This window comes from Sturnira hondurensis, unplaced genomic scaffold (assembly GCF_014824575.4).
Source record: "Sturnira hondurensis isolate 20B ecotype Veracruz unplaced genomic scaffold, ASM1482457v3 Scaffold0002039, whole genome shotgun sequence".
NCBI classification, from domain to species: domain Eukaryota; kingdom Metazoa; phylum Chordata; class Mammalia; order Chiroptera; family Phyllostomidae; genus Sturnira; species Sturnira hondurensis.
In genome coordinates this window covers 2,276,364-2,286,098 of record NW_028074670.1, presented here as the reverse complement: position 1 = coordinate 2,286,098, position 9,735 = coordinate 2,276,364, and the positions used below count along the sequence as shown (strand labels likewise).

Here is a 9,735-nt window from a genome sequence, read left to right as displayed (position 1 = left end):
GCAGACTTGCTTGAGTTCCCTGCTGATTCTTCACAGGTGTGCTTAGATGTGTGGCATTTTTTTCTTTGTTAAAGTTGTGGGTTATTTTTTACATTTTGTATGTGGCTATCTATTCCAAAGGTGCGTCCTGTGTCCAGCTGGCTTGAATGATCTCCTGTGATGACTTTATTACTAAGATTCACTAGGAACCCTACTCAGTCAGTGGTACAAGTGCTGCCATCTACTGGAGAACAATTATGGTAATTATTTCATCACAACTATTGAATACATGAAAAGAAATTTTATGACAAATCTCAAATCTCCCAACCTCTTACTTATTTCCCTAATTTGAACTGGTATTATTATGGGTCAACTTTTTGTAAAAACAATTAGATAACAACAGGAAATTTTGCTTTATTTTTCTAATTGGTAGCTAATAAAATGTGTAGTATTTATCTAGGGCTTCCTATGTGCTGAGCACTTTACATAATGATCTCTTTCACTCTCACCAAAATCTTATGAGCTAAATATAATTATCCCTATTTTATATATAAGAAAGGTGAGATTCAGAAAGACTAAGAATTGCCTACTTCCAGAGCTCGCTTTATTGAACATTAGGCTGTCTTGACTCACCTTTAACTCAACATCAGATCATTAACATCCCATTGTTTGACTAAAATAGCACACTTTTTAAAAAAGGCACACAAACCCTGAAAATATTTCAGGTGTATTTCATGGTTAAGCAGATAAGTAAATATACTATGGGCAGTGAAAACCATATTTTCACTGTTGAAATTGGAGTAACAGAAATGGAAAGGGAGAGGCTAGAATGCACACTGTATATTGAACTGGAGTCAGGAGACTTGGCATGAATTCATGGTTTTGTAATCATAGATTATTAGATATAGAAATAGAGATAGATGTAGGTGGGTGTGTATGTGTGTTTGCCTGCAAACATATTTCCGAGCTTTGCCCTTTGAGAGGGATTGGAAATGATGATACCCCAGCATCTATGAGCATACTAGCTCCTAGACCTTGGCTTCTAAGTACCACTCTCTAGTAAAAAGAAATCCTTGGAAAAAGCACTGATTCTACAGCTGGGACAAGGAAAACATCAATAAGGCTGGAAGATTTTGCACTGCTAGAAAAAAGTGTTCAAAATGATGACATTATAAAAGGTCATAGAAGCCACATTAAAGAGGTTCCCAATGGCCAACTATGCCACAATTTGAATAACAAATAAATTAAGATAGTACTGGATTCTAATGCACGGAATAAAGTAACTATCCACATTGATAGAAATAATTGCAAAAATAAATAAATAAATGAAGAAAAAAGGAATGCTTTTCTTTACAGTACAATTCCAGTTAATAAATGTAGAAGGAATGATGAAAATGGGAAATCACCATTTGGCCAACATCGTAGTCTTAACTGTCGCTGGCAAGACCATCGATGGAGGGCTGAAAGAGGTGGGTATGAGTTTGATGAGAAGCAAGATAGGTTCATAGTCTCAAGCTATCTTCCCACAATCTACTCATTAATTACAAAGGGAAAATAGCATCTTTGCAGTGGATACACCTGGTAGGCACCATGTCCACGTGGTCAAACTTCACCTGAGCAGGAAGGAGGTGTAGCACCTTCACCAGCCCCACTGTGCGGTGTACTGAGAAGGACACAGTACCCATTTTGTGGTGTTCTTGCCAAAAATGTGTGAGCCCGGTCCAAGCTTGGGAAAACACCAGGCACACCCAAAGTGAGGGACGTTCTGCAAAATAATTGGCCACTGCGCTTCAAAAATGTTATGATAGTAAAAGACAGGGATTGAAGGGACTATCCCAGACTGGAGGAGACTGTGGAGACAGGCCAACTCAGTGCAGTGTGTAAGCCTAGACAGATCCCGGAGCAGAAGAACCTCAGTGGGACAGTCGGCAAAGCTGGAATAGGAGCTGGAGATAGTGTGGTATCACTGTTCATACCTTAGTTTTGATCAGTCTGTTTTCATAGATGTTAACATGTGGGAAAGCTAGGTAAAGGGTATGTTGAAACAATTTTTTTTTTACTATTTTTGCAATGCATTTTAAGTCTAAGTTATTTCAAAGTGAAAAATTGAAAAATTAAAAACAAGCTTGTAATCAAATGTATAAGGCTTAAAAATGCCCTTAAAAAGGCATCACAAAGTATATTAGGATTTTGAGAGCTAAAAGTTTAAGCTCCCCCACAGGCCAGAGCCCACCCTCTCTGGCCTTCAGTCTCTCTCTGTCACATGAAAACCTCCGTCTTACTTCTATGTGTGTTAAAACACAGAAGTAGAAGATGGAAGTATTTTAGCAAATATTGAGCAACACATATGTAAATGTTCACTAGATGTTTTTGCTGAGTTGTAGAACACACACCAGACTGACCAAACCCTCCATTCCAGTTCTGGAATGTTCCAACCCCAGTTTCTGGCTTATGTTTCTGCACTTCACAGACATCCCCTGGAGCTGTACCCAGAATGACCCTGAGGATCACAGGGCTTACACTTCCTGCCTTCACAATGCTGGCCCTTGGGTGACACACTTGAGGCTAAAGGAAGCCGGTCCTAACTGCTGAGTGCTTAAAATAATAATGATGATGATAATGACAGCTAAGTGATCACATGCCAGGCAGCGTTCCAAATGCTTTCGTGCTTAAACCAGCCCTGGAGGAAGGGTGTATTAGTCTACACACTTTACCGGGAGGGTGAGTGGCTTGACCTGGGTCTTTCTGTTGTTGCAAATGCTCAGATAGAGGCTGCTGGTGGGCCTCAGAGCCCACGTGCTGGTGAGTGAGAAAGTGCAGGGGTGCAGGGCTGAACTGTGGCAGGCTGAATGCGAGGTTTGCTGAGGTTAGCCCAAACCCCTTTTTGGGTGCGTTATAAATCCTTCTCACTGTCTCAGAACAAGGCCTCTGGGAGGTCATCTTGGGCCCAGGTCTCGTTTTCCAGAGCTGCAGATGTCACTGGAAGGGACTGGTGTGCGGACTTCTCATGGTACCAACTCTTTTCTTGTTAGCCTTTTTCCTGCTAAGTGCCTCACTTGGGGCACTTAGAGGCCCTGATTCGTGGGGGTTCTTGATACTTCTTTTTCTGGGCAAAGTCACCCCTGATACCTGAGGTGTCTGAGACCATTCCTGTTGCTGGGGGGTGGAGGGTATGGGGACAGTGCTGACTCCTGAGTGGGACAAACACCCTTTTTGGGCAAGTATATAATGGAAGTCTAAATAGGAACGAAACCGAACAGCCACTTACCCCTCAGCTTTCCTCTCTCCTCTTGTCCTTTGAGAAGATAAGGAGCAAGGGACTGGACTAGGAGTTCTGCCTGACCTTGCTATGTGACCTTGAGTGAGGCACTGTCCTTACCGGGATTTAGTGAGCTCAGCTATGAATGAGGGGGTGGGATCTGATGATTTCTAGGGTCTTTTCTAGCTTCTGTATTTTGTGGCGCCAGCAGCTCGTGACAGGGCAGAAGGAAGTCAGGCATGTTCCGGATGGACTTGAAGGTATTTGGTTTTAACTTCTCTGGAAGGGCTTGGCTGAGGTGTTAGGGAGGGGCTGTCACCACTGAGGCTACACACAATTGGGGCTGAGGTGACTCAGAAGTGAACACGCCATGTGTTAAAATAAGAGTTGGCATTTCTGCGAAGGGAAGTCCAGAAGCTGGCCAGGGTGGGATTAGCTGTTGATAAGGGGCTCAGCATTGTTCTAGCTCTCCCCTGAGGCCCACACTGCATCCTAGAAGAGGAGAAGCCAGCCCCCCCCCCCCCCCCCCCCCCCCCTGCCNCCCCCCCCCCCCCCCCCCGCCCCTAGGCCTCACAGGGCTGTGACAAAGGAGAGGCTAGCTGAGGATGTGGCCCTGGGGGCTGTTAGAGACTGGGGCCAGGAAGAGGCAGGGCTGTACGATGGTTAGGAATGCATCTTGGAGTCAAGGCCGCTCTGCTCCGGTTAGCTGAGTGCCCTGGCCTGTCACTTGACTGATTCTCACTCCAGCACCAGGGCAGGGTGGAATGGGGTAACCGAGTGAAACTGAAGGCCTAATGAGTGTTCTGCAACTTGCCGGCTGAGCCCAGCAATCCTGGGCAGCCCCGCTCCCACCCCTAAAGGTCTGGGCCAGAGCCAGGGAGGGTAGTGTGGGGGAGTGGGGAGCCCTCCAGTTTAAGACTCCTTAGTCTTGAAAGACAAAGGCTGACAGGAATGTGAGGAAACCACTCTTTACTTTGTTTTCAAAAGTGTTCTACTGTAGAATGTTCCTAGGCAGAGGACAATGGGGAGACGCAGCCCGAGCCACGGGAACTGCAGGGGTGGACGAGGGCCTGGGGCTCTGCGGCAGCCAGGGCGAGGGCGCCCAGGTGAGAGAAGAGGCCAGCTCTCCTCAAACTCCAGAAACAGACCCAAGGCGCGGTGGGTGCAGGCCTCTTTGGAGCTGAAAAGGAGACTGTGAGAGCCGGAAAGGCTCGGATTTAGGTTCCAAGAAGGTGCCTATGGGGGCAGCGGACGTTGGTGACTCTCCCTGGGGTTGGTTGCTGGCAGCCAACAGAAACCTGCTATTGTGGGCTTCGCTCAAGAGGAAACTAGGGTGAGGATCTCAGAGACCCTGAGCATAGCCAGAGCATGAAAATGGGCACCGGGACCTTGGAAGGAGAACATCAGGCTCTGGGTTGCTGTCAGCTCACCTCCGTAGGCTGTCTGGTCAGCTGTCATTGTCGCTTGTCAACAGACCTGGTCTCCCAGTTTGACCACTGTTGCTTTGGCCTCAAGAGACCTTGCCTCACATGGCAACCACAGCCCCTGAGACTGGTCACCTTCTAGATACGGCACAGGATGTGGGCACGCCAGGGACCCTGTGGCTGGGCCTCCTGTGCAGCGGGCTGGCCGGGTGAGGCGGGCCCACGGAATGACATGGGAGCCCTCCATTTCTACACCCCGAGGAAAACTATAGAACTCAGGGGGTTCCGGGCCAAGAGGTCGAGCAGAACCAGGGGTGCCAGATGGGGAAGAAGCGAACCTCTGAAACTGTGGCTCCTGGTGAGGAGAAACCCAGGAGGGAGCTGGCAGGGAAGGGGGACCCCGAACAAGCCCCCGCAGCCAGGAGAGGACAGTTTACTCACAGAGGAAGAAGAGTGTCTTGAACTCCTATGTTAGAATTGCCCAGGAAGAGAATCTATCATCTGGTTGCCACTGATAGAGCAAAAAGTTCTGATTTCTCCAGGAGGCCATTTTTGCTGAAGATAACCTTAGCGAGAACTAGAGAAGTTTAAGAGTGATAAAATTTTCATACCCAGTGGAGAAATTTCCTGCCTGGAGAGAAACCAAGGGGGAAAAGTCAAGAAGAGTGTGTGTGTGTGTGTGTGTGTGTGTGTGCAAACCTGGGCCCCACCCCAGTGAAGTCAGAATCTCTGGGGTGAGCCATGAGTTCCCCAGGTAATTCCCTGGTCTCAGGTCATGTCCTTTTTTTTTTTTTAATGACAGGCACTCAGGTATTTGGAGATTGCTGATGAAAGTCAACGTGGCAGGGCCTCCGGCTCTGGAAACTTGCACCTAAGAGCCTCACGGTGCAGAGGTTGCTTTTGCTACCCCATTTCTCTCAGTGCAGCCACCTGGTCCTCAGCAGGGCAGCTCTGGCGTCATTCTCCCCAGGTGCCGGGGTAGTCGCAGGCATCCGAGGAGCGGGGGCGGGGGCGGCTGTCGGAGCATCCCGCCCATCGGCAGCATGTGGCAGTGGTGAAAGATGGAGGCGGTGCTCCCAGCCCCACAACACTTGTAGGTTGGCTGGCCATCCTGGTTTTCTGGAATTTCCCAAGTTTTAGCACTGAAAGTCTTGCATCCCAGGAAACCCCTCGGTCTCGAGCAAACGGGGGCAGCTGGTCACAGGACACGGTACCTTGCCGAGGTGAAGCGTGTGTGTGGGGGGACGCGAAGCCCAGGGTCAGAAGAGCCCAGCTGCCGGCGTCCAGCACCCACCCACAGCCCCCCACCCATGGCCTTGCGGAGACATCTCTTATCAGGGAGTTCCAAGTCCTGCCTTGTTCTCAGTGCTGGGCTCTGCCCTGTCTTGAAGAATGTTGACTGTTCTCACACCCACGCATGCACATGCACAAGCAAAAAAGGGCAGGTATTGTTTAAACAGGTTATATTCTAGGAAAAGGTGGTATAAGTCGAAAAGATAAAAACTGGATCAATTTTCCCACAGAAAAAATACCACGATGAGAAACACTGAGCAAGGAAACGATTCTATAAAAAGTTCTACCCTGGCCATGAAACATTTCTCTAGACTTTACTTTTCTCTAATTTTTTCTCTTCGGCAACACAGAGCAAAGTGGTCTCGTAGGCAAATCAGACCCAAAGTGTAGTTAACTGAGCATGACTGTCTGTGCTCTAGACGGTGTAAGACCCCTAAATAGAAGAAAAACCAAAATAACGTGAAAGGTTATTTCATTTGTAAAAGTGACTCCCTGATGGTGGTGACAGGATTAGCCCAAGAACACATAGGTGCCACCCATGGACACAGACAACAGTGTGGGGACGGCCAGAGGGAAGGGGCAGGGGCTGGGTGAAGGCAGGCCAAGGGGCTAAAATGGGCACGTCTGGAAGAGCGTCAACAATACAAAGAAAAAGATACACTGGCCCTGACTGGTGTGGCTCAGTGGGTTGGGCACTGTCCTGCAAACTGAAAGGTTGCAGGTTCAAATCCAGGTCAGGGCACATGCCTGGGCTGCAGGCCAGGTCCCTGGATGGGGGCATGTGAGAGGCAACCAATCAATGTTTCTCTCACACATTAATTTTTCTCTCCCTTTCTCCTTCCCTTCCCTTCTCTAAAAAAATAAATAAAAATCTTTTAAAAAGGAAGAAAAAGAGAAAAGATTTCCTGTTGAGGGTTCACACAGAGCTGTTGGAGCCACGATTCTCTGTTGTGGCTGCATGACGGAGCCACCCGGGAGCTGTGGAACCTACTGATGCTGGGGTCCCGCCCTAGAGACTCGGATGAACTCAGGCGTGGATGCTGTTGAGTGGCAGCTGCTCCTCGGGTCAAGAGCCAGTGAGGCTTGCTGAGCGGGAGGGGAAGGAAGTCTGCTTGAGGCCTGTGGCTAAGGCCTAGGGTCTTGAGTCTGGAACACGGAGACAGATACTCATTGAAACAGGAAACCTCAGCGTGACTGAAGTCAGCCTTCTCATTTTGCAGATGGGAAAATAAACCTAGAGAGGTGAAGGGATGTGCTCAAGTCTCTTAATATTTAGAAGTAAGATTACAACATAGGCATTTGATTCTCCATCCTGCACTCTTTTCATTTTTTTGGTGGTTTTAAAATATGCCCACCAATTCCTTGATACTCTTTAAAAAGTAGAGCTTAATTCCCTTCCCCTTGAATGTGGGCTGACTTAGTCACTCATTTCTAATTAGTGAAATTGGGGGGAACCGATGGTTTGTGACTTCTGAGACTAGATCATAAGCGTTCTTGCTCCCCTCCACCCCCAAAGCATATGAGATAAAATCTGTCTTCCTTAATTTGGCCCTCTGTAATTAAGAATGGACATTAGCCCTGACCGCTGTGGCTCAGTTGGTCGGGTGTAGTCCTGTACAGTAGAAGGTTGCCGGTTTGATTCCTGGTCAGGGCACCGGCAGGACATGGACAGCTGTGTTTCTCTCTTACACTGGTGTTTCTCTCTCTCCTTCCAACCTCTCTCTGAAAGTAAAATAAATACAATCTTTAACAAAGAATGGATGCTAATTTATTTCAACCTTTGCACGCTCTAGAAAGAGCTGTCATGTAAATGAGTTGAGAGGGCAAGTTTACACTAGAGATGTTAGAACTTCTGAAGACAAAAAGTTGACTTTATACTTCTTACAAGTACCTCTCTGAAGCACTGTCACTAGCCCCACAGAGTCAGGAAAGATGCCCTTCTTTCCTTAAGACACCTGACTGCCACCCACCAGAGAACTGCAATAAATGCCCAAGTTCACAGTCCCTGCAATGTGCAGGGGGCCCCTATAGCTGTGCAGAGCGCTTGTGGGGCCTACATGCCTAGCACCTTGGCTTGCTAACAAATATGGGTTGTTTGGGTTCTGAAGGTTGTCTACTCCAGAAGGTTCTACCAGCCTCTACTTCTGCTTGAATGTCCTTTAAATTCAAGCACTATATTTCTTTTTAAAAATCCATCTCTTATTTTCTTCTAATTCCTGTATCTCCTTTGCTTGTTATAATGTGGTTAGTGGAAATGTACTAGGTGACACCCTGTCCTGTCCTAGTCAAAGGGACCCATTTTCTTGGGCTCCTCCCTCCTTCCCCCAGGTGCCTGAGCTGCCTTGCTCCCCTCACCTGCTCCAGCCAACCCTGCTGGGCTCCCTGACTTACACCCCTGCTGCTTCCTCCCACAGCTGAGGGACGCTCTGCCAGCAGGGGCTGATGGAGCTGGTGGCTGGAGTCCCCTCCCCCAGAGCCCTCAGCCTTCCTTGTTAGAGGAGGGAATGAATGTTTTGTGGGTGTGAAGACAGTGGACTGGGTGGTCAGGCCACCTGGGAGGGCAGTTGGGTGAGCTGGGTGAGCAATCGGAGTAACCAGGACCAGATGGATGCTGTGGATTCAGGTAGAAAAGAGCAGGGTCCCAGGGACATCAGCTGAAGAAGCCAAACCGCTCTCCCAGCACCAGGAAATTGGGTCCGAGTACACAGGGCAAACAGCCCCCCAGAGCAGTGACCCGTGGCTGAGCCTGGCCTGGGGCAGAGGCTGTGGAAATTGGTTTCCCACCTGCCTCACGTGGAAGGTTCTGTTGGGAGGAGGCGCTGACGCTGGGGTGGGTCTCTACCCGTGAATTCAAGGTCATTGGTAACCTCAGTGTGTGACCCTGGAAGAGACCCTCTAACTCCCTGAGCCCTGGTGCCCTGTCCGTGAGATGGGGTAAGGCCCACGTCTCTATCGCAGACACATGGTAGGAAGACAGGGGTTCTGTGAGACCAGTGGTAAAGAAGGGGTCTGTGAGAGGCGGCTGGAAATCGGGAGTTCCAGACCAGCCCAAGGAATCCCAGTAGTGGGGTGGTGGGAAATCTGGAATTAGACTCTCCTCAGACTGCTATATACGTAGGGGACGGAAGTACCCCACCTTGACCTTGGGCTATTTCTAGAGTGCTGGCCAGGACACCGTCTCTGTGACCGCAGCAGCTGGCCGCCTCCCCACTGGAGCTGGCTGCTCGCTCCTCAGCCCTCAGCCTGGGAGGGACCCGCTCCAGGCTGGGCCAGTGTCTGGTGAGCTGCAAGAGTGGAGAGGGAGCACAGTCCCAGCCCAGCCCTCTGCAGAACTCCCAGTATCTCACAGGTACTTCAGCTCCTGAGGGGAATAAAAGACATGGAGAGGACTTTGGCCCTGTCACCTGGAAGGAGTTGTCCTGCAGGGAGAGGCTGATTGGTCAGCTGGTCAGTGGTATCCAAGTCACCACCATCACCCTTTGCAGAACCTCTAGTCCACTCATTCCTCCGTTCAGCAGATGTTTATTGAGGGTGATGGAGACCCCACAGAGCTTACAATTTTATGAGTAAACAAGTAAATAACAATGAAAAACAAATGCAATTCCACCTTGTGACAAGAGCTAACGAGGAGATGCGCAGAGTAGCAGTGGTGGGGCCTGCCTGAGGAGGTGTCCTGTAAGCTGAGGCTTGAAGGATGAGAAAGAGCCAGCTGTGTGGCTAGTGCAGGAAAGGGTTCCATGCAGAGGGAATGGCATGGGCATGAGCCCTGCATCAAGAAAG

The 9,735-nt window shown here is 49.1% G+C and overlaps 1 long non-coding RNA gene across 1 annotated transcript; it reads left to right on the top strand.

The window, feature by feature from the left end:
• The first annotated feature begins 2,702 nt into the window (after window positions 1-2,702).
• LOC118982726 (uncharacterized) lies at window positions 2,703-6,400 on the top strand. Its single transcript, XR_005065591.1, has 3 exons — window positions 2,703-2,781; window positions 2,898-2,989; window positions 6,306-6,400. It is a non-coding gene; the product is annotated as an uncharacterized LOC118982726 (long non-coding RNA).
• Window positions 6,401-9,735: the final 3,335 nt, after the last annotated feature.